General features: G+C 42.1%; 1 protein-coding gene across 1 annotated transcript in view; it reads right to left on the bottom strand.

Moving 5' to 3' along the window:
• The window catches only part of NDNF (neuron derived neurotrophic factor), a 38,565-nt gene extending 16,753 nt beyond the window's left edge, over positions 1-21,812 (bottom strand). Inside the window, exon 1 of the mRNA XM_030863956.3 lies at positions 21,317-21,812. The gene's annotated coding sequence lies outside the window, so the exon portion shown is untranslated. The remainder of the gene's footprint in view (positions 1-21,316) is intronic.
• Positions 21,813-22,910: the final 1,098 nt, after the last annotated feature.

The following is a 22,910-nucleotide window of genomic DNA, read 5'->3' as shown; positions in this document are numbered from 1 at the left end:
CCGATGCAGGGGACACGGGTTCGTGCTCCGGTCCGGGAGGATCCCACATGCCGCGGAGCGGCTGGGCCCGTGAGCCATGGCCGCTGAGCCTGCGCGTCCAGAGCCTGTGCTCTGCAGCGGGAGAGGCCACAACAGTGAGAGGCCCGCGTATCGCAAGAAAAAAAAAAAATTATTATTTGAAACTGTGTAAACAATGAGAGTAAGTAAATAAATCTGGTTAATTTTTTTTTTACTTTGAAATAGGTATTCAATGAATTTAACCACAAATCCTAATTGAGAACCTTGTCTTAAGAGTAGTGAATATTTCAAACCATTAAAATGCTTGCGTTTAATATTTATAGACTGCTGTTTAGTTACATCATTTCACTAATCTAAGAAATTTGCAAGGCTGGTAAATAAAAAGTTCTTTAAGGTTTTCATGGAACTTCCAAGGCTCTGTGAATAGAAGATGTCATATAAATTAAGGCATTGCAACCTTTCTCAGTTCTGTAGATTTCTCAGAACAGCAGCCGGCAGCTCTACCTACCTGTGAGTTATATGATCAAAGCAAATCCCTCCATCCCTTTACCACCAACCACCAAGATTCTGCAAATTCCTTGTAGAACATGTGAACGTATTTGTAAAAAATGTCATCGAGCTCCTATAGACATTACATGGTATAAAACTTAATAATCAGATTCATCAGGATAAACAGGCCACACATAGCATACAATTAAAAAGAAAATTCATAGAGTCATTAAAATGCACTTAAAAACTATCCAATGCGCCCAATCATGTGTAGGCCACAAACATGAAATGAACTTACAATGACCAAAAAGAAGGATGGGGCGTTCTGAATTTACTTGAGACAAATGCATCTGGAATAAATAAAATCTAATGTTTAATTACAGAGAGTGGAAAGTGCATGATTATAATTTAGTGAGGATAATTTCAAGGAATGGTCTGCCGCAGAGATTTCTGTTATTTTCTTTTCCTTTTTAAGTGCAAATATTTAGTCTTTTAACTTCTATTTTTAAACTCAGGGGCATTTGTTTTTGTTTGAATCATCCATGCCACATCTGATAATAAATCTGAAGCATCTGATCTAGCTGTAAAGAAAAAAAAAAAAAAACGTAGCCTTGGTCGGGGGGGATGGCCCCCGTGCCTGCCAGGATGTGATCTGTGAGCAAGGAGAGGTGGCGGGGGCGGGGGGGTCTGTCTGTGCACTTGACGCAGTAGAATGTCCAGCCTGGACCTACAGATTCCCTCAAGGCAGAAAAAAGTGAAAAAAGCTGAATTCCCAGAAGTCGTTTTGTTCTGCCGTCTTTTGCAAACAATGAAAATGTTAACTGAAATTAGTTGGTTGTTCCTATAAATATACAAGTAGCCTCTACTATGGTTGCAAATTTGAGGGAAATAGAGCATTCTGTGGTTTGGTATGTTTCCATATTTGAAAAGGGTGAAAGAAGCAGGTAGAAGTCAAGGGCTTCTGGTCTGCGCTAAGGAGTGGTTTCCTGCCCGTGCTGGGTGAGCTGCAATATTTCTAACGCCTATAGCCCAACAGAGCAGAGCCAGCCTTGGGCACAGAACACATAGGCTAAAGCTCTCTAAATGCAGGCTGTCATTACAGAGTGGAATGATTATTAAGGGTTTTAGAGTTCATTATGTCAATAATCTATGGATTAGGGACCTTCACAGGCATTTCAGCTGCAATGATTCCAACCTCCTCTACCACTTCTCTAAATGATTGCCAACTTTCATTCTGGAAGGAAATTAAATTAGTATGAAAAAGCAATGTAAAATTAAAACATGCCAAAGATCTGAATACAGTTTCCATTCTGTCATCTCCTTCCCTCTGATCCTCATGGTGTGCAGTTCACAGCAGGGCCAAGGCTAGGGCACTCTAATTTTAAAAGATGGCCAAGCCTACGTAATAAGAACAGCTTGAAAGAGGATAAGGTTTGAAAGGAAGTGACCCTGTATTCCTACCATAATTAATGCCAATGGAAAGAATCATGAACAATAGAGATGGCCAAAATAAATGTACTAGAGATAGAGAGTAGTCTTTGATTCAGGAAGCCACACTCATTTTACTAAAGGAAGGAGCAGATCTCCTAAAATGCATCTGTTAGTTAGGTGATTCGAAGATATGATAAATTCAAAAGCAATTTAGAAGATAATGCAAAATAAAGCTGGAACAAGATACTGAATATCCTCCTCCTCTCCAAATTTCCTCTGTAGGTGCAATTGAGATACCTGGGCTCATTTCCACTGTCTTGGGAGAAGCTAATGATTCCTGGAATAATGAAAGCCCCTAAGGGAGGAGGAATATGCTCGCTTGCTTTTCTTACTTTAGTTTGGCAACTAAGCCTTATTTCCTGTTGATCTGCAACAAAATGGAAATGACTTCCTGTGCAATGTTCTCCAAAGCAGTTAAGAAACGACACACGCCATCCTCAACAGAAACTTAGCTAAGATGGAACGTGGCAATGTACCAGCAGCATCTAACAGCAGCACATATCAGCCTCAAAAGTGAATCGTCATGGTCAGCAGAGTCCCTGCTGTGTAAAACACGCCAAAAATACACTGAGAGTACAACAATATTGAATACACATCCATACCGTCCCACTCTCTACCATCGAGTCAAGCGGACATTAATCATGCATAAAAGTGCCCTCCAGTGTGAGCTAACGCATACCAAGAGGAAAAGGGTAGTTGAGATAATAAGTGCTTAACAGGGTTGGAGTGAAGAGTCACCGAGAGCTGGTGAGGACAGAATGGGAATCAGAGTGGAAGTAGGATGAAGGGAGAAGAATGAACTAGATTTGGGGAAGGGAGATGGAGGTGGGGAGGTCAGGGAGTTGAGGCAGAGAAGTAGAACTGCATCAGTAAACAAATGTCATCTGAGCCCCCTCCATGTGCTGGACACAGAACGGTGTGCCAGTTAACACAAGACATACTCTCCTCTTGAGGTGTTTATGGTCTAGTAAGAAGTAAGGAAGAAAATATTCTCAGGAGAGAGATCAGCAGGGAACTGCATTCTGAAGAGGGTCCTTAAAATTTCACATCATGTCCCTAAGATCACAGAGAAAGACCGCAGAGGCAAGGACAAATATTTCATCAAGACAAGCTACTTTTTTGAAGATCACTCTTCTTTTCCACACAGAGCCTCCCGCCACCCCCAAGGTCAAGAAGCATGGTTCAGTGGAAAAATCACAGACTGAGAGTCAAGACACTTCCACTGCAGGCAGGAGAGCTATTCATGTTGATGGCTTGTTGGCCCAGGTGTTCTCCAGGGTACCCTGTAGCTGTGAGCCCCTGAGTCTAGGGTTAGTTCAGCCTGTTTCTCACAAAAGCTGGTAGCATAGGGCAGAAACTAAGTTCCTCAAGGACACAATGCAACTTGGGTTCCTCTGTATCTAATTCTAAGATGAGAAATAACAGGTTAAGGACAGAAGTAAAGAAAAATCAACCTACCTTTACGGAAACATGTCCATCCATTTCATGTATTGAATGGTTGCTGCTGTAGGTTAACCTTGAGAAAGGGTTTCCACAGCCATGGTAACACTACAGAAGAATATTAATGTGAAATTCTACTGGCAAGTAAACCCAATTCTACTTTCTTGGAAATAATCATTAAAACACTGGAGGTGAGTTGTTGTAGACCTCCTGGAGGTTGGGACTATAGTATATGAATTATAGATTTGATATTTTTACAGTTATTTTATTCAAGAAGGGAACTTTTCAGTAAGATACTCCATAGATTTCTTAGGATACCAAAAACTAAATATGGTCAAAAGAGCTAAAAATCAAGAGAATAAGAATTTTCCAAGCACTGACTCCATATTCTAAACTGAAGTAGGTGACATAAGGGCTCAAAAGAAATATCCTAGGAATTTATAATCTACTCATAAAGACAAAAGTTACACAACCCAGACACCAGAGTCCAATCATGTCCGTATCACTCATTCACTATTTTATTACTTAACATATATGTAATGAGTCCTTGCTACATGCAAGGCCCTCTTCTGGGGCCAGGGATGATCTCATGAATCCATGTTCTCATGGGGGTCATAGCAAGACACAGATGCATAAGTCAGAAAGCACTATTGGCTGGTAGTCATTGCTATGCAGAGAATTAAAAGATGCCTGTGTGAAAGATAGTGTGGTGAGGACCACTCTAGATGGTATATTTAGAGAAGATTTCTTGGAGAAAATGACATTTACTCTGAGATATGAAGGAAAGGAAGCAGTGAAAAAAATGGCAGGGAGAAGAGCATTCCTGCAGAGAAACAGCAGGTGTGAAGGCCCTAAGTTGGCAGTAGGCCTGGGGCACTATGGAGAGGAAAGGCTATCAGTGTGGAACAGAGTGGAGGTCAAAGGGCAGATCACACACAGCCCTGCAGACCATAAGAAGGAGTTAGGATTCTATCCTGAGTGTGATGGAAGGCCCTTTAAGCAGGCCAGGACCGTGATCTGGTCCATGGTTTTTCGGTGTAACTCTGTCTACTGTGTAGAAAATGGGTTTTAGGGAAGGGATCATTGTCAAAGCAAAAACCAAGCTCATCTCTGTAAAAGCAGAAAGATCAGATGAAGGCAAGGCTACTACAGTTGTCCACGGTAGACATGCTGATGGCTTAAGCCTCGTGGCAGAGATGGACAGTAGTGAAGAGATTGGGAATATGTTTTACAGGCAGGGCCACCAGAATGTGCAGGTGAGTTGGAGGTAAGAAGTGAGGAAAAGAGAGGAATCGAAGATAACACCTTGATTATAGTAACACAGGTACAATAAAATGACAAAACCTAAGTAATGAAGAGATGGAAGAAAACAGAGGGAAATGAGATGAGTCAAGCAGAATTTCCAGCTGGCATCAAATAATTTTTGAGTTGCTGGCCATCTTGATGCAGTTTTTGAAAGCTAATTCTTATACTGGATAAAGTATTAGAAAAGAGGAGAAAAGAGGAAGGTGTTCTCTTCGTGTTATGACAAACATAAAGGAGCGCAGGCCAAGGTGGGAAGTAGCAGGAGTTCAGTTGTTAGGGTGGGAAATGGGATCCGCCGGATACAGGGAAGGTGGTGAGACATACTGGGGAAAGGCAACACACACACACACACACACACACACACACACACACACACACACACACACACACCAGTAGTTGCTTCAAAGGAAAGGATGCATGAGGTCAACTATTTTGTCAAAATTTCTGGTAAGGGGTTGTTTGTGGTAAGTGCGCAGGAAACGAAGAAAGACAGATACAGAAGTTATGAAGAAAATTTGACAAGAAACCATTGCCATTTGGCATATATGATCAGACCCCTTTATAAGCTATGTCCCAATGGATAGGCTAGATAAAACTTATGAACTTTCTGATGAAGCCACACCTGCCAAATGTCACGTAGCAGAGGCTCCCAGGCACTTTTCTGGCAAGCAGCACCACGAGAGGAATCCCAAGACAGAGGGATAATATGACAAGGAGGTTGACGACACAGGCGTGGGCAAGGGAGAGGCAGGCCGTGAGCTCACCAACAGGCAGGAAAAAGCAGCAGAGAAAGCAAAGATGTGACCTCGGCAGGGTCATTAGGACAGACGCCAGGCTCTGAAAGATAAGAGTCTAAGGGAGAAAAATTAGCAATCATTTCAGATATTTTGTAATACACAAATTAAGTGTTCACTAAATATTGATTGACCGATGGGCCAAACTGAATAATCACTACATCTTCTGAAATGAGACCATTACTGGTTTTGTGTGTTAGTGACACCAAGGATAAAACTAAAAGACAAAAGCAAAATACTGTAGCAGGAACAAAAGATTCTAAAAAGTGATCAAGCTCATCACTCATCCATCAGCAACAACCCTGACTATTTATGTCCTTTCCATCTATCTCAGGGCAGACGTACTACCTTCTCAAAGGAACTTCAAAATCTAAAAGGCTTTTTTAGTTCTATTTACCCTACTAACAAAATCAGGTACTTAAATTATTCAAGTTCAAAGATAGTCCTGTTCTCAGGACAAACCTGGTTTTAAAACTTGCTTTGGGGGCTTCCCTGGTGGCAGAGTGGTTAAGAATCCGCCTGCCAATGCAGGGGACACGGGTTAGAGCCCTGATCCGGAAAGATCCCACGTGCTGCGGAGCAACTAAGCCTGTGTGCCACAACTACTGAGCCTGCACTCTAGAGTCCACGAGCCACAACTACTGAGCCCATGTGCCACAACTACTGAATCCCGCCCACCTAGAGCCTGTGCTCCGCAACAAGAGAAGCCACGGCAATGAGAAGCCCGCGCACCGCAACGAAGAGTAGCCCCCGCTCGCCACAACTAGAGAAAGCCCACGCGCAGCAACAAAGACCCAACGTAGCCAAATATAAATAAATAAAATAAATAAATTAAAAAGAAAAAAACTTGCTTTGGTAGTTCTGCCAGCTATGTCTGCTGAACACATGGGCTGCATCTTCCATAAGTTTTGATCAAAGAAATGTTTTATAACAGAGCTTCTAGTGATGTAATAAAAAGCGGTACTCATCCACAAGGCAATGAGAACAGAAAGTTTTTTTAGGACAGCAAGCATGATGGAAATGCAGATCTCATTGGCTGATCCAACAAACAGTTTGGGGCACTTACTCTGTACCAGGCACCGCTTGATATCTAGAAATACAGTAGTGAACAAGATGTGTGCATGAGGTTCTCATGCTTGCAAAGCTTACACTTCGGCGGGTAAGAGAGAGATGATGAATAAGTAAATAACTACACATACTGATGCCAGAGAGCAGTAGCACCATGACGAAAATGAAACTGGTGACGAGGCTGGAGGGGAGCCACAGAGAGGGGCAAGCTGGGGGGACAGCGTGATTCTAGGCTGAGTGGTCAGGGAGGACCTCTCTGAGGAAGTGACATTTCAGCAGGGACTTGAATGGAGAAAATAAGCCATGGCGAGACACAGAACGTTGCGACTAGAAGGGATCTTTTACAGATGAGGAAACTGAGGAAGACAGAGGGGAAGGACCTATTTCATCTCCTGGGCTTCACATCCGGGAATCTGCCTCACCTGTGCATTAACTTCAACCCTCAGCACCCAAGAGGCTTTGCCTCCACACTGGCAAGCCTTGGGGACCAGAAGACAGGCACTGAGGACCGTGACAATCACATCAGGTGGGGGACAACTGGCCAATGTTAAACCCAGGGTGTGCTAGGAAGGGTGACACCAAATATTGTTAAGGCCCCTTAGCAGATAAAAGAGGGATTGAAGCCCTCTGGCTAGCCCAGCTAGTCTCAGTGGTTGGCACGGCATTATAGGGAAGGACATTGGGACTCAGTAAAATAAGGATTTATCTGATAAAGCCATTAAACTGAAGGGCGAAGGCGCAGTTTAAAAAGGAGGAGGTGTTCTGACAGAGGAAGGATGCTGCCTGACTTTCCCCAGGGAGATTCTTAATAGGATTGCAGCTGGGTGGTGTTTACTTAGATGGTCTGTTATCTGAGCTCTCTCTGTACACCGTCAGTAAATGAGCTAGTGTTTATTAAGTGCCTATTGTAAGTTCCCTGGGGACATCAGAGGCGGATAAGGCAGAATCACAGTCCTCCAGCGAAACCAGAGACTTTGATTCTTCTGTACTTTATCTCACTTGAATTATAGCTATTTTTATATTTTTTCTTGTCCCTAAAAAAAAGCTCTTCACGAGGCTTACATAACATGAATTTACTCAAGAAAGTGCCCCGTAGACCAAGATTACTTTTTTACTCTTTATATCCCCTGCATAGACTTTTTTAGTTCTTGCATAAAATAGGCACTAAATAAATATTTGCTTAATTATACTGTTTTCAAGAAGCTTATAGGAAGAGGAAGGTAATCAGAAATGTCTCCCATCAGAAAAATCCCTAAATGTTCTGAACTGTGCAAGGCAGTTGGGGGTGGTTATTGGCCAAACCCTCAAGGCTGATTGCTAGCTCCAGACCCATCTTCCTTCCTTTCCCAGGCACCCAACCCTCAACGGTGTGGAGTGGCTCAAGGCTGGCCTCGCCAAGCCAGACTCAGGAGTCAGGCTCGAATCTGAACCTGGGTTCCTTCCTCTGTCGAAACCCCTGGGTACCACTGCCACTGTGGGCAGATGAAGTAAGCGGAACTGCTCTGAGCCTTGGTTTCCATGTTTGTTGTCTGAAAGGGCACAGTAGCTCCTGGTGAGGCTGCTGAAGGGCTACCTTGACATCAGTGCACATCAGTATTACCTCAGCAGCCCGGTCCTGCCAGCAGCTAAACTAGAACCTCAACATTATCTGATATTTTGATCCCCGTGTCCCGTTACCCATCAAGTCCTGATGATCTCCCTGCTGCATCTTCTCTCAAAGTTGCTCTCTCTCCTCTAACCAAACGGCCAACGCCTCAAATTGTCCACTTACTGCATCTCCCCTGACTGTTCTCATACTCATTTCCTGCATCTTTGCTCAATCGTGCCGCACAGCACTGTACTGTCCCAGAGTGGAATCTGTTTCACTCTTCTGCTTAAAAAAAGTCAGAGGCTTCCCATGAAGTACAGAATGAAGGGCATGCATGCGAGGTCCTTTAGGCCCCTCCTCACTCTACAAACTCACTTCCTACAACTTCCCCGCACTCTGTTCACATTCCCAGCTCGCGGAGGAGCTGCCGCCTCCTTTGCCAGGATACCACTGCCCCCTCTCTGGTGGCAAAATCCCACTCATTCTTCAAGACGCCAGCATCTACAGCCACAGAGAAATTTAGTTGTGCACTAAATGTTCCACGCTCATACTTCTATTGCAAACCATTTTGAATTCTCTGTACGTATTCTTGACACCCCCCCCCCCAGGGTGGCAAGGACACATGGTCTCTCTCTACAACAGTGATATGCTGATCACGGAACCCAACCCCTAGCAGATGCCCATGATGTTTCATGAGTGTGTAACGAATAAAGGGAAATGAAAATAATAAAATTGACTGTTGTTGCTGATTTATGGAATCTGCTTCACAAGAGATAATACAAGCTAAATAGGAAATAAGTTACGGATGCTTTTGACAATTTTATGGGCGCTAAACTTATAATAGTTACTGTGTGAAACCTAAAAAGTTGGGAAGAATATCTTTAATCTTTTGAGGTGGACATCACAGACATCTGCTGGTGTGGCTGCCACAGACAGATGGTGTGTGCTAGGCAGTGCCGGGACTTCGTATAAGGATGCATTTCTTTTGCCCTTAAGAACACAAGAATGTCCTGGTAAGAATAACATAGTGCATTACTCAGGAAGGCCTCTGTCTTCTGTAAACACGTAAAATATGTTTGGTTGGGATACATTCTGATTAGAGAATAGGAGTGGTACAGACTAGTGCTTCTGAAACCTTATTATGCACACAAATCACCCAGCCTCCCTGGTAACATGCAGACTCTGATTCCAAAGGTCTGGGGTTGGCCCTGAGACTCATCCTTTCGAACAAGCTCCCTGGAGATGCAGGTGCTGATATTTCAGGGACGGTACTTTGAGTAGCTCTGACTCTTCCAATCCTATTAATCCGGTAAGATCAGCACTATGATTTTCATCTCCAAGATTTTCACTGTTTGAACTTTCTGATTTCTAATTTTCATTCATTACCAAAGTTTAACATTTTAAACATCTATTTAGGGAGAAGCATGGGTGAAATAGAGGTTGTCCACATCCTCTCTTCCTCTTACCTTGAGAACTATTATTATATCCACACAATTTCTCAGCTTTCTCTTTTCTCTACCTCCTTTAAATTAAAAAAAAGAATGACAGGCAGGTTTATTGCCTTTGAGGAATATGCCTAGGTTCATCTTAAAGCCCAATAATGGACAAGTGGACCATTTACCATTTGGGAAGTTGTGAGAAGGTTCAAAGTTATTCCAAAGTTTCTAATTTGTTCATATAGTGATACATACTGGAGTTGGCAAATACAGTCCTAGTAAATAAATGCTATCAAGAAGAAATTATTTATTATTACCATAGAATAATAAATATCACAGACTAGGAAGCGGTGTGGTTCCATGGACCCAATCCCATATTTTCCCAAATATCTGATGGTCCTAAAGCTTTACTCCTTCCTCTCCCCTGGCAGTTGTTTTGATATGACAGCATTAAAGCTTGTCTGCTACCAAAGAGGATTTAAAGGGGTCTCCGGTGCCAAAGCCCAGGACGAGATCAAAACAGCGATTTAGAAATAACTGTACTCACGATAACGTAATCGAAAGAGAGATGAGTGAGCTAGATATACCAGGGACCTTAAAGAGTCAAAATGGTTTAACCCTAGATTATTCTTATTTCCAGAAAAAAGGAGGGCATGCGAGTATGTTGTTCTTGTAAAAAGAAATAAGTTAAAGTTTTCAAACTGTTTGGCCTTAAAATCCAAGGCCAAAAACAAACTATAAACTTAGAGCCATGTCTTTGGACAGATGAGGTAATATTCTCCAAGGACACTGGTTCCTGACAATTTAGTAATTTAGAGATTCTCTCCTGTCTTTCTCTGTCTCACCCTCCTGTCTCCTGTCTCAGTGTCTCAGGTGACTATTCCCACATCTTGGGTTCCTATCAATTCAGGATTGAATATTTTTACAAAAACTTGAATTTAATTTTTGGCTTGTTCTTTATTCTTATCCATTCTCCCCCTGTCATGTAATTTTTATGTATGTATTAATTTATTTATTCAAGTTTGGGGACAGTTAAAAGGCTGCCAAAATTTCTATTTAAAATAGAAAACAATCACTGGACTGAGAGTAAGAAGATCTGGGTTGGAGAAGTTCTGACCAAATAATTATCGGCTTTCGTTCTTGGAGCAAGTCTCAATCTCTTTGAGTCTCAGTTTCCTCATCTACAAAATGAAGACAATTATTCCCAGGATTGTTATAAGATTAAAAAATCGTAGACATGAATGCTCTTTTGAAAGTAAAGAAGGCTCTATTTATTTACAAATACTATAATCCAGCTACCCAACTAGTTGTAAAATTGTATTCAATGGCAAAAGATACAGGTTTTGACTCGCTCTTAAAACAAGATATGAGAAGGAGTTTCAGCATCAGATTATTCTATCTTTATTTACCTAATCTATCAGGTAAAAGGTTAGGTTCCTATTTAATAAGAGACTGACTAGAAACACGGAGGAAAGGCCAAGATGTTGGGTTTTTAAAAACAACCACACAGACAGTAGAAACTCTTAATATTCTTTTTGTTATCCTTGGTATGCCTTATCTGAGGACATCAGTACTGTTTAATAAAAACAAAGCTGGATTAAAACTGATTCAAAGGTGAGTGTGTGCCAGCTTTTTAGGCACTAGATCTAGCAAAGGATTTAAGATGCATGTGCTGAGATCAGAGAGTTGAGGGTTAGGCTCAGTCCCTGCGGATGTTCTGCATTATTATTCCTGGATTAAGAGATGATTGAAGAACAGGACATTCAAAAGGCAGACGATGTGGACTGATCTCACAGTCACTTTTAATAAAGAGTCTATAGCAAATTATGATGAAATAATACAAATATATAAGCCTGAAACAATTAGCGAGATGACAAATCACAAAACACTGACCCAATATGGGTATTCAGACCCACAATTACTTCATTCCTTTCCTCCCCGAAAAGTAAGAGGTATAGGTAGGTGTGGTTTTTATTCTTATTAAAAACTTTTTAAGGGAAACATTGAGGAAAGGCTGCAGCTGGTGAGTGTTGGGGGTCAACAGTGTTCAGTGCTCATTACAAGACAGAACCTGCCAAGAGAAAAGATGTTTCCAAACTGCCTCTTTGTGGTCGTAGCTTTGTAAGTGTGAATAAACTTTAAATGTAGAGACATTTTTTCAATTATAGACTGAATCTGGTGGCTGAAGTGTTAATATGGGGGTGTGTATAAATACTTTCATTGTCTGAACTTACTTATTCCTCACTGTGTTTTAAAGGGCTTTAAACTTTTTGGATATTTGGAATATCTTATCATATATGTCTATAATAGCTCTCATTATTCCATTGAAAAATAAAATTTCATCCAAGTTTTTGGGAAATCACTGTTTAAAACAATCTTAGCACTGAACTAACTTGAAATCTTACCTCTCAAAAATGTCACATTATTAATGGAATAACTGTAGTGTGAATTACTATTAATTACTACTAATTACTATTCATTACTACTAATTACTATTCATTACTACTAATTTTAAAAGGGATTCTGTAGCTTATTGATTTTTCAGTACTATACCTGCCACATATACTTGGAATATGTGTCAAAATCATAGCTTATATGCCTCTAATACACTTATAACTCAATTTTAATCCCTAATTTTCTTATTAGTCTCCACTTTCTGAGGAAAATGTTTTATTGTTTCCTTTTCCAGACAACTTGTCTCTAAAGTATGTTAAAGACTTTGTCTGTTATACACACACACTTACACACAGACACACACACACACACATCAGATGCAACCAATAGCGTATCTTAGGGCATTTTAACACCAAGGGTTGGATGGCTGGTCAGTGAGACCATAAGAGGAAGGCTGAAGAAAGGAAAAGAGATTTGCCTTCAAGAATTGATTCCATGGCTATATGTAGATTTAATAAAGCAAAGTGATGAACTACTTTGCCTTTTGTGATTGGGGTAGAATCTGTGAAAACAGAGGTTGGGATTGTGGGGAGGTGGGGCAGGTTTACACCAGAACTTACACATATAGTCAGAAATCGATACCCCATTTCACTTTCAAAAATTCTCCTTATTAAAAAAAAAGTCTTTAACCTTCTAGAAGGACAGGTGTGGGGCATTGTTTTTCTATTTATCCTTGCTGGACCTTTGTGTTATTTTCAACTAGAATGTGTTTATTCTCAAAGAAAAGTTGTTTAGCCATGACCTTAAATAATGATTTAAAACTGGAAAACGTAATCATTTTCCCCTAAAAGATTCCGTAATACGTTAACTAATATCAAAACAAACAAACAAACATGTAGCACATAAAAAGCTTACGATTAAAGTCTTGTGGATTTAGACTAAATTGATGATATTTTTGAATCATTATATTTAAAAAAATTCTAAGCAAATTGTGTCCTTGCAAATTAATTTGGCAATTAATCTAAATTAAAAAATTTTAGACATTTCTATCAACTTTCCTTCTAAAATCAAAGAGTTATCACTTTATTTTAAAAGTGTGTGTTTCGGTAAGTCTTTTAATCCGAAACTGAGTCTCAGATTTCTCAGGAGAAAGAGGATATAATAACTTCCTCACTGAGTTCCTGTGAAGATGAAAGAAAACGATGGATGCGGAAGCACCTTGTAAACAGTCAAGGGCTATAATATTATTAGTAAACAGAATCTTTTCCATTCACTCTGTGAAACCCAAAGCACAGAAACAACTTTAACACAGTTAATAACTAACCATACTGAAAACTAATAAAATTTCAAATAAAAATTTCAAAAGGTAACACAATATACATTTTTATGAGAGCATTAAGAAGGTTAGATAACTTTTTTTAACTCTTAAAATACTGAAATTTCAGAATATAATGCAGTATAATATCTAATTATCGATAACAGAGGACTTATGAAATGTTTGTACAAATAACTAAGAATACCCTTGAAGATAATGGTGGCTAATTTAATTGAGGGTTCTTCCAGCTACCTGTCCACCTCCTTTCAAGACCTCTGGCTCTGTAATGGGTTGTCTCCAAATCTCTTAGAATTCTGATTAAAATATATAGATATATTTCATTTACATAAAATAACTTAAGGCATTCTATACTGGAATAAGTATCATAATTAATTATAGTGGATGAAATTGTATATTTAAAATTTTTTTCTAGTTAATCTGTGGCGAGGGCTGACTTCCCGTAAAAGCTGATTAGAATGTCATTTTTACTTTGTCTTTTTACGTCATAGAAGCTGTCACCTCTGCCATGTTGTTTTTGTTGTTCAATGACCATCTGATATGCTGAGAGTGCCTTTTTCAATAGATACATTGAAAATAATGTTAACAAAACATATTCCTTCTTTACACATAAAAGTAAATATAAATAAAGCATCTGATATTTTCTCCTTTCATCATAATGAGACACCGTGTGTTCTGTAATGAGGGCAAAAGGACACTCTGTTTTAGGGAATTTTGCTTTACAAGACTGACACTATTGGAAGCTGGATAGCTACTCAATATAATTTTGGAGGCAATGGGAAACCTTTACCTCAATTGTTTAAAGAAGTATCCTGTCTCTTTCATTTTAGTTAAAGACATGTTTTTAAATCAAATATTCACTGGACCTAACCTTGCAAAAATAATCTCAAATGTCCTTTCCAGTTCCTTGACATGAAGATTCTGTCTTAAATTCACACCAAAGGAGAATGAAGGTGACTTCCATGATTTGTGGGACACAATGCAAGATTTCTTGTTCATAAATTAAGAATTTCAAGATGACAACAGCAGACTACTCAACTGAGCACAGGGGTTCCTCCTAACTGCAGCCCATGAAGCTGGCCCTGAGTATAACTTATACTAGAGTATAAGAAACTGAGAATCGATTACCAGAGGAAGAGACCATAGAACAGGTACATACTAAGGGTAGGTTGTCTACAGAAGGAGAGGCTAAGACAGCCCAAGATATACATCATTCCTCTCTAAAATTCTGCTTAAAACTAGCCTCATTTCAATCTGGCTTTATCTAGCCATTAACATCTTTGGAAGATGTTGGCCAATTGCAGCTTACCCTGTTTCCCATCTTGGGGATATTTTCATATTTATAGGGGATGCTGAAAAACAAAATTACTTTAAAAATGAAAAATCATCTTTTTTTAGGTGGTGTTTTAGTACCATGAGAGACCATACTGACATTTGGGGCAGGGTCCCTCTCAGGCCATCTCTCAGGAGACCCGTCTGTTGGTTCATCTACTAGTACCTAATCCTGCTACTGCAATTGTTAGAGTGTTAAATTTGTATCTCCTATTTAAGAGGCAGTTTTATTTTTCCATTAAAAAGTAATATATTTTCATAGCAATTTTTTTAAAGAATTTTTTTGATGTGGAACATTTTTAAAGTCTTTATTGAATTTGTTACAATGTTGCTTCTGTTTTGTTTTGGTTTTTTGGCCGCGAGGCATGTGGGATCTTAGCTCCCCCAATAGGGAACGAACCTGCACCCCCCTGCATTGGAAGGCGAAGTCTTAACCACTGGACTGCCAGGGAAGTCCCTCATAGCAATTTTAGCAAATTTTGAAGGATCAGTCCTAGAACTGAGACTTGGAGAGGCCAAGAGGTAAGTGATTGCTGTCTCTTCTCAGTTGGCCAGGTGTTTTAGCCAGCACTGCTGTTTCTGATCTCTGTCACCACTGTTGGCAACAAATATCTCTTCAATTACAGGATCCAGTTACTTCTGAATCAATCTCTATTTGAAGCTTTTGATAATATCAGTGAATTTTAGTGAATGCTGTAATCTAATATGAAATTACAACATTTACTGAGTGCTATCAACATATGAACAATATTTAGATTTAAATCATGATAGATATACTAGTATTTATTATTTACCTTTAAATGTATTTTAAACAAGATAACTAAGAAGGATCAAGTACATTTATGTTCGTGTGTGTGTATGTGTGTGTGTTTGGTATGACTGATAATTTAATCAGAAACACATTTTATTACTGGAATAAAATGCATAATGTTACACTTGGCAAGGCCTATGGGCTTAGAGTACATATGACCTGAACAAAAGAGAGTAATCAAAGCCATCTCCTAGGTTCACATGCATTGCTAGGGTTTACTTTTCACGGCGATGTGCTATAAATTGTAACCATCTATACTCCAAGAGGCACCTATATTGGAGAAATTAATCCTAAATAAATCAAGCCCTTTTACGTTAGATTTTTCCCTTTTAAACATAATATCTCCAAGTAACTACCACAATGTTTATCATTTTGTCAACTGTCTAGATATGGTATTATCTATCTTTGCATATAAACACTTGTTCATAGTTTCTATAACTTTAAAAATAATCATGGTAATTTCAAAAAGGTGTCACACCTCACAGATCTTTCTAATTATGGGTTCAGTTTTTACTAATTATTTTAGAAAATGATAAATTTCAGTCTTATACTTTACTTAGATCTGTGTATATAAGGACATGCCTCAGCGAACAAGATGTACTTATGATAATCTTTTGTTGTTGGTAAAACACCCATTTGAATATAGCCCATATTTTTTGGCTATGTCTTTAGATTGTGGAATATAGGCTCTTTGATCACACAGCTGGAAGAAGAGGGCGTTTACCCTGATTTCACGTTAGGGAGAAGAAACACTAACAGACAAAAATCTTACGTAGTCACCATTTACTTCAGTCGGTCTCCACTACTTGTGCTATTGTGTGAAATCATTCCAACTAGAAAACAGACACGAGTGCATAACTTGATTTTTTTGTTATTTGGTTATTATATATAAAATCTCCACACTGCAGAGGCAGTGTGTAAGAGTTCCACTCAAATGAACTGATTTTCAATCATGTGTAATCATGTTTTTTGTTGTGTTCCTTCCAAACTTTATATAACCCCGTTACTTCTAAAAATGTTTTTTCTTTTCTCATAACTATATAAAAGGCAGCAAATTCTTTCAAAAGAATAATTTAAAGAGATATTTGATAACCATATGCATTCTGCCACATTTTTCTTTTTCAAAGAAAAGATTCATTTCAGAGTTTTTACAAGTGAAACTAAAAATAAATACTTCAGAGAGATATATGAAACAGTAAATATATGTCATGTCCAAATTTGCTACAGGAAAAAATTAACAAATGAAAACCAAAAACTATTCACCAACTTACTAAAATAAATCAGTTTCCAAAGGATCCGGAACTTATTGAAGGAGTAATAACATGTAATTTTGGAAGTTTCTATACTTATAAACTTGAGGTCTGCAGACTTTAAAGTTAATTTTAAATCAAATCTAGCTTGATGAGTTCTTTAAAAAATTGACATTGTAACAGGACCCAATATCCAGCTGTTCTGTGGTCAAATCTGATTCTTCATCCCAAAGGGAAAAGTCTGCAGAAACATATTGCTAGTTTGCTTTTATTCCATACTGATCAAATGCTTCACTCTTACTTTTTAAAATGCAAAGCAAGCAATGCCTTTTTTATTTGGGGTGAATTAAAATTATATATTTCACGTGTTCCAAATATCTCAAAAGACTAAAATGTGTGGATTTGTTGGTTTGCAGTTTTTGGTAAAATACCAAAACGAAGGGGAAAGGTGCAGATATAGCATCTTTGGGTTTAAGAAGCGTGTTTAGGAAATAAGCAGCCACGAAACCACCTGCTTCCTATACTGGTTTGGGCATTGGTGGGATATAGAACAGCAAATCTCAGGTGTCATCTCAGAAGTGGCAATAGATACATAAGTCTGTACGCACAACCAAACCACAGATTCACACTAAAAGGGTGCTGGTTTTCCCAGCAATATAACTGAATTTATGGTCAATATACCACTGTGTAATTCAATAAAATATTAGCAATTCTGTTTTTCCATGTCATACTATACAATTCTCTTTTTTTTTCTTTAACCACAATAACAACAGCAGTATTTACTTTTCTTCCTAGGTAGAAATTAACAATGTGGAAACATCACTGTGTATCCTGGGTGTCAATTTGCATTGTAATACAGTGGGAAAATAAAGCAGAATTTAGCCTAAATTCAGGGCTTAAATCACAAAGTAGTTTTAAATGGGGTATTTAAATACTGGAGGACTTTAATTTTAAAATCAGTCTTCAAGGCACAGACCTGGTGTGACTGACTATTCAACCGTAACTTTTAAAGCTATTGCTTCTGCTAAATGATTGTGAACCAATGGGGAAGAGAAAATTACATTCTTCAGAATAATCGTTCCAAAATAAATATTTAGAGGTATTCGATATCATTTCAAGGTCAAATGAATACTCTGAATGATTCTTGCAGGTTACGCTTGCCTTTGACCCAGTACAGATCATAGGAAATGCCTTCTTTCTGGTGAATGGCTGATGGCAACTGACCCTGGCAAGTTTCATTAATACAAGGCTGCTACTACGGATGCGCTGGTGCCCAAAGCAACGCCTGACAAGAAGACAACGAACAAGCAAGTGTCAGAGAACCCTGCTTGGTTACTAGAATCAACCACATAATCATTGGGAAAACTAAGGAAGAGGGATTACAATAATTTCAATCAATGCAAATTATGTGGAATCACACTACTCCCACACTATCTGTTAGTTCAGGCACAACCGTTCCATTTCCAATATCTACTCATCCATCATAGCAAAATGCAAAATAAGTTCTGTCCTAACAATGACAACAAAAACACAGTCGGTTTTAAAATAAAAATTCTGACGTCTAGATAGACTGAATAGAAAAATGAACATAGGAAGATAACCGACAGTTTATGCTTTATTTCTACCTTTCCCCCCTTTATTTCAAATAATTTGTCGGAGCTTTACAACACATTTCCCCCACTATCACACAGAGAGCCTGGTCAGTAAATCCAAGTGAGGAAACTAAAATCTGAATCACCAGGCTCATGAAGCCGACTGAAAAAGTTGCTGCATTAAGTTATCTGAAGACTGACCCACTGTGGCTACTTCGAATGTAGCGTTCCCTCAGCATGCCATTATTCTTTACTCTTTAACATTCATACTTCACCACACGGATGTTCAATAAACCCAGGACAAATAAACTGAGGGCGGGGGCTTCTCTCATTCTTACAAGGGTATTTTTCAATTATATATTTTGCTACATTTTAAAGAGATAAAAGCTGTATCTGCAAGTGATTAAAAGATGTTTTATATTCATGGTTTCATTTCTGCTGAAATAAATGCGTAATTTAAACCACACATAATTCATACCAATTTAGGCCCATTACAGAGTTCTAGCTTCTTTTTTTATGATAGCTACTAATTAAAACAGAGTGTTACTGTCACGCTGAGCCTGTGACTTCGACATACAGGTTAATGAATAAAACAGCCTGACATAAAAATGAAAACAATGATACAGACAGAGCTGCAAGCTGTTATGTTCCCAGTGTGTGGTAAAGATTAAGTAGATTCGCTGAAGTTAAGAACTGTGCAGAGAAAAACACTTGTAATTTCTTCTTTTCTTTTTTTTTTTAAAGGAATTAGTGAAGGATTTTTGAGAGAAATCTGAAATAGTATTAATTTCTCTAACTTCTGGGGCCCTCATTCCCAGCTCCCCATCCAAGAATTTAAACTCATCAGAGTCACTTTTAAAGGATAAATGATGGGATAGTTTAATATAATCCTGAATATAGGTTTAGATTGAAAATGGGAATTGGGACCATAATTAATTATGTTGCCAAGTTTTTTGAACTTTAAGGAGACAGATTGAGGCAAATGAGGACATTTATAAGACTGCAACCTTATAAAAGTTCATGGGTTAAAACTTTGGTAAAACGACAGTATCTTTCTGACATTGATTAATTCCATGTGCAGCATGAGTGTGAGGAATTAATACCCTTTTGGTGTTTTCACTTTCTGAAACCACTGTAATAAGAGACTGACGTAAAATTAAAACCAAATATAAACATAGTCTTCAGCCAGGGTTACGGCCTTATTATCACTCTTAATAAACGATAATGAGTAATAATAAATACTGATCGCCCTCAGTACCCTCTGCTCTGCACGCATATTTGCTCTCGCATCCATCCATCACGTCTTTCAGGATAATAACACAATTCAATCCCATCAAATCCTCAAAACCGCTCCCTCGGGAGGGATGTTTTATCTCTACTTCTGCAAGCCCAGGGAGGATTTTACTTGTTTGAAGGGGGCGGAGAATGGAGCGGGGTCCTATTTATTTCCATTGATAACTCCCCTGGTTCTCACAGGCGCTCAGGGATCGGGTGGGAGGAAGAGAGGAGGAGGTGCGGAGATTCCCTCCTTCAGAAAAGAAAAAGGGTTCAGGAAACGAGGCAGGAGGAGGAGGGGTGCGGGGGGAAGAGAGGGTAGCGTGTTCGGAGCGATCAGCAACGAAATGAATATATACACATATGTATTTTGCGTGATTTAGCGGGATCGAGGGATGAGGAATAAACATTTACAACCCAGCTAAGTTGCTAAAAAGAACTTTGTTAAAAACACACAAACAAACCAACCCAGAAACATTTTCTCAGGTTCATTTCCCGCTCAAGGTCTTGGTGGTTTCAGGGAACTGCTTTTACAGAGCAGGAGATGGACAGCGCCCCGAAGGGGACCGGGAGAGGAACCGCGACCTGACCCGAAGGACAGCTCAGCGGCAGCGCCGAGGTGCCCGCGGTGAGCTCCAGGGGCCTTGGCGACCCGCGCGGAGCGGGGGCTGGGGGCTGCGGGGAATTCTCCCGCCTCGACCTCTGGGGGCGGGAGTGTGCAGCGAGGAAGGGGTAGGAAGGGCGCACGAGGAAACGAAACAGCACCCCAAATTCAGCAGTTTGCGAAGTGCCCCCAAGAGAACAGCTGGGACCTAGAGCCAATCGTTCGGATTCCTGAGGGTCAGAGCTGCCCCGCCTGCAGTCCTGAAGGCAGCGCCAGACTCCCTCATAGACGGTGCTACGGCCGGATGCCCTGTCGCTCCAGCTGGGGCGGGAAGGAGCGTCCCCTCGGTGGCCGCTCTGCTTTCCCGGTACAAGTAGGATCGGGTCCCAGGCCACCCCGCTGAGCTCCAGGAAGTTTCTCTAACGATGCTCGCCTACCACGCAGAGGGCAAACGAGGAGCCAGAGCGGTGGGGGGTCCGCCGGGCGAGGCCGGCGAGATCCCAACGCCCCCGGGGGCTGAGCGGCTCCGGACCGCCCGCCAGGAACCTGCGCCGCCCCGCCGGCGGGCGAGCCCCGCGCGCTGTCCTGACTTCTCGCTTTTCGCCTCACACGCAGACGCGCCCTGCAAGACCCCACCAGCCCCGCAGGCTTTCTCCAGCGGCCGGCGGAGGGCATGAACCAGGGGAGGGAGGCAGCAGCCCTCCCGGCGGGCGGGCAAAGAAAGTGTCCAGGCCGAGTCGGGGATAAGGGCTCGGGGGCGGCTCCCCGGACTCCGCCGCCCCCTGGGCACCGGACCCCGTGCCCCCGGCCTATGCACTCTCTGCGTCTCCTCCCAGCACCGCTGGGGCCGCCCAGCCACGAAGCCAGCCTGGAGAACTGAGGGAGACCTGCTCCACGCCCCTCACGCCCTCGGCTCCTCGGGAGCCGGCGCCCTCGCCCTGCTGTGACCGAGAACCTAGCGGGGCCCCACCAAGTGAGGAGACGCGCGCCTCCACCCCCATCCCAGACGAGCCCTCGGGTGCGAACGCTTCTTGCGCCAGGTCTCGGGTGGCGGGCTAAGGCGTCGGACGTCGGGGGTTTTTCTCTCGCAACTTACCTTACAAAAAATGTTTTCCTGCGGGGAAGAGGAAATATCCCTTCCCGAGGTGTGATGGGGCCACGTCCCCGGCTCCGGCCAAGATGCTAAGCACCAGTACTCAGGAACCAAAGGGACTTGGGGGAGGTGGGTGGAGGAGGAAGCGGATAAAGGAGAAAAATGAAATGGGCCGAAGTGTCCCAACTTTGCGGCCGGCGCTGCAAACTTCAAAGGCGGGCGAGGGCTGGCGGCGCGCGGCCGCCGAAGTTGCTGCGAAGTGGCGCGGGGAGAAGCGCAGAACTGGGGGGATCCCGGGGCAGAGCGAGGGAGCGGCGGAAGGTCCTTTTAAAAGGCAGGGGGAGTGCGGGGGCCGGGCGGCGGGAGGATGCTGCAGCTGAGAGGGGATCCGGCGCGGGCTCCACGGGCGGCCGCTCAGGGCACCGGCTCCAGGCTGGAGCGCCGCGCGGGGAGAGCTGGGCGCACGGGGCGGCGGCGTGTGAGCGGCTCGGTTCGCTCCGCTCTCTCGCGGCTCGGAGCTGGGAGTGTGTGATCTCTCCCGAGTGTCACTGCTGAAGCCCGGAGCCGCTCCCCTCCCGCCCCACCGCTGCCCGCCCGCCCCCTCCCTCTCTGCCCGCTGCCTCCCGCTCCGTTCCTCCCTCCCTCCCGCTGCGCGCCACCGCGCGCGCGCGCGTACACACACACGCACACACACACCCTCCCCCCCCCCTCCCAAACGGACCCTCGCGGGCGGCGTCGCGGGGGGCGTACTCCCCTCCGTACCTCCCAGACAGCCGCGGGGAAGCAGAGGGAGGCCCACCGAGACCCCCTCAAAGCTACGAAACCAAGAGAGACGCATAACGGGACCATCGCCCTGTCTGGGAGACCTGGGTGCACAATAAGGGGGAACTCGGGTTGATTTGAGGGCGGGGTGGGCAGACGAGCTAAATGGAGAGGTTGGAGGCGGAAGCAGAGTGTGCAAACTGTGCATTCCTGTCCCACTTTTCACCCGGCCGCCTGCCTACCACAGCCTTCAGCCGGGGAGCGCTTCCCCCTCTGCGCACTCCGAGCCTCCTCGGGTTTGAAACTCAGCAGCTGTTTTAACAATTGAAAAGCGGCCCTGCAGGACCAGAGAGACTGAGCGGAGTGTGTGAAGCCATTAAGGCTGACTAGGTAATTATGATAAGAAGTTACCTAATTTGCAACCTGGCCTGGGCGCAGCAAAAGGCTGCGGGAGGGCGGAGGCGGGGCGGGACTAAGTGATTTAGTGACCTCACTTTGGCAACTTCGAACCTAGTTTTCGGCTAACCTGGTTTGTAGACCCTTGCACTTTAAGTTCTCAGAACATATAGTTTATTAAGATATAGTGTCAGGAATGAAAGCAGGAAAAATACTTGCCCGCTTCTCGTTGCCACAGAAAAATGAAGACAAGATGAAAATCAACCTTACCGAGGTAATATTCTTGTTAAATACCTGGTCACAGAGGGCAGCCCAATGCAGCTCCTTAAGTTTTGTGGCTCCTGGATGAGAACACTGCAGTAGGTGGATTTATGAAACCGATTTACTCCACAAAATCGCTTTATAAAAGCCTTAGAATTTTTAAGCGCTAAAAGCGACG

The sequence above is a fragment of the Globicephala melas genome, chromosome 5, assembly GCF_963455315.2.
Source record: "Globicephala melas chromosome 5, mGloMel1.2, whole genome shotgun sequence".
Taxonomy (NCBI): Eukaryota; Metazoa; Chordata; class Mammalia; order Artiodactyla; family Delphinidae; genus Globicephala; species Globicephala melas.
Note: the sequence above shows the minus strand (reverse complement) of the source record. Positions and strands in the feature narration are given on the sequence as shown.